Source organism: Procambarus clarkii, chromosome 2 (assembly GCF_040958095.1).
Source record: "Procambarus clarkii isolate CNS0578487 chromosome 2, FALCON_Pclarkii_2.0, whole genome shotgun sequence".
NCBI classification, from domain to species: Eukaryota; Metazoa; Arthropoda; class Malacostraca; order Decapoda; family Cambaridae; genus Procambarus; species Procambarus clarkii.
Genome location: NC_091151.1, coordinates 11,187,914 through 11,190,361, shown reverse-complemented (window position 1 = coordinate 11,190,361; position 2,448 = coordinate 11,187,914).

The following is a 2,448-nucleotide window of genomic DNA, read 5'->3' as shown; positions in this document are numbered from 1 at the left end:
TGTAGACGTCCCCAAGTACAAGAACAATAAATACAGTTCTTCCCTTATCCTGAATATTCTCTCTCACGCTCCCACAATACAAAAAAGTACATTTAGATACGCAAGAATGATTTTGTGTATACACAAAACAGCTTGTGTGTGTACAATGTAATCTCCCGCCAACACGTACACATACACTCTCTAAAAACATTTAATATTTGGCGGAGCTGTATAATCCTGAATGTCTTTCCATCTCTGCTTTTTATATATATTTGTCTTTATTAAATATTTTGGGAGCACATTTCTTATAGAAAACTCCTATATTGATCAGTGACATTGTTCAAAAAATACCTTTCTGTTATCTGTGATCATATCTCTAACTTTTGATATAATCTAACTTCTTCATTAGTTTCTAGTATATAATCGAAACCCACAAACTACCTTTGACCTGACCATCGACTTTGTGACCCGTCATATTTAATTCTGCACAAAACACCTTTGACAATTTTGTTTGGCATTCTATTTAGAAAATGTTCGAGCCCAGTAATAAAATTTATGATTTTACTTCTAATACAAACTCGTGGTTTATTTGCCATACCTCTACCGCTCGTCATATTTACTAATGTATTGACACAACCGTTTGGAAACCTTGCAGTTATTCAACTCATTAAACAACATATTTTCAATGCGAGAAGTAACCAAAGTAGACTCTGGCCTAATGTCATCTTCACGATCTCCAACGTTTATGTGGTCAATGTTCAGGGATAGTACTGGGTAGTTACAAACAGGGTGTCCCAAAATGTTCAGGGATAGTACTGGGTAATTGCAAACAGGGTGTCCCAAAAAGTTCAGGGATAGTACTGGGTAATTACAAACAGGGTGTCCCAAAATGTTCAGGGACAGTACTGGGTAATTGCAAACAGGGTGTCCCAAAATGTTCAGGGATAGTACTGGGCAGTTACAAACAGGGTGTCCCAAAATGTTCAGGGATAGTACTGGGCAGTTACAAACAGGGTGTCCCAAAATGTTCAGGGATAGTACTGGGTAATTGCAAACAGGGTGTCCCAAAATGTTCAGGGATAGTACTGGGCAGTTACAAACAGGGTGTCCCAAAATGTTCAGGGATAGTACTGGGTAATTACAAACAGGGTGTCCCAAAATGTTCAGGGATAGTACTGGGTAATTACAAACAGGGTGTCCCAAAATGTTCAGGAATAGTACTGGGCAGTTACAAACAGGGTGTCCCAAAATGTTCAGGGATAGTACTGGGTAATTACAAACAGGGTGTCCCAAAATGTTCAGGGATAGTACTGGGCAGTTACAAACAGGGTGTCCCAAAATGTTCAGGGATAGTACTGGGTAGTTACAAACAGGGTGTCCCAAAATGTTCAGGGATAGTACTGGGTAGTTACATACAGGGTGTTCCAAATTTTTTACGGAATGTACTGGGTAATTACATACCGGGTGTCCCAAAATGTTGAGGGATTGTACTGGGTAATTACATACAGGGTGTCCCAAAATGTTCAGAGATTGTACTGGGTAATTACATACAGGGTGTCTCAAAATGTTCAGAGATTGTACTGGGTAATTACATACAGGGTGTCCCAAAATGTTCAGAGATTGTACTGGGTAATTACATACTGGATGTCTCAAAATGTTCAGGGATTGTACTGGGTAATTACATACAGGGTGTCTCAAAATGTTCAGGGATTGTACTGGGTAATTACATACAGGGTGTCTCAAAATGTTCAGAGATTGTACTGGGTTATTACATACAGGGTGTCCCAAAATGTTCAGGGATTGTACTGGGTTATTACATACAGGGTGTCCCAAAATGTTCAGGGATTGTACTGGGTAATTACATACAGGGTGTCTCAAAATGTTCAGGGATTGTACTGGGTTATTACATACAGGGTGTCTCAAAATGTTCAGGGATTGTACTGGGTTATTACATACCGGGTGTCCCAAAATGTTCAGGGATTGTAGTGGGTTATTACATACAGGGTGTCCCAAAATGTTGAGGGATTGTAGTGGGTAATGTTATGATGCCAGGTAGCTGAGAAACGAGTTTACCTTGAGAGTTATTCTACCAAGTCTGTCCCAACTGAGAGGTTAAGGAGATATAGACCTAGACATTCATATAGTTAATGATCGATTGAATTGGGCAAATAATTTGCAAGCATGGGCAGTGAATAAGAAAATGACTTGACACAAGGTGTGGAGAGTTTGCTGGAGGTGTGAGGCTCGCTTGAGAGGAGCTAGACCCCACTTGAGCACCAGACATCGTGAGGGGAAGCCGCGCTCTGTGTGAGCTCCTGTTAGAGAGGAACCCTTAGTTCATATACCTTCAAGAGGAAGGAAGTGTGCAGACTTTTCAGCTGTGGAATCGAGCTGGAAACGTGTGTGGTCTCAAGTCCTGGACGGCAAGAAGAGTTTGTAAAGCCGTCCTGAAATATTTTCGTTGGGCAA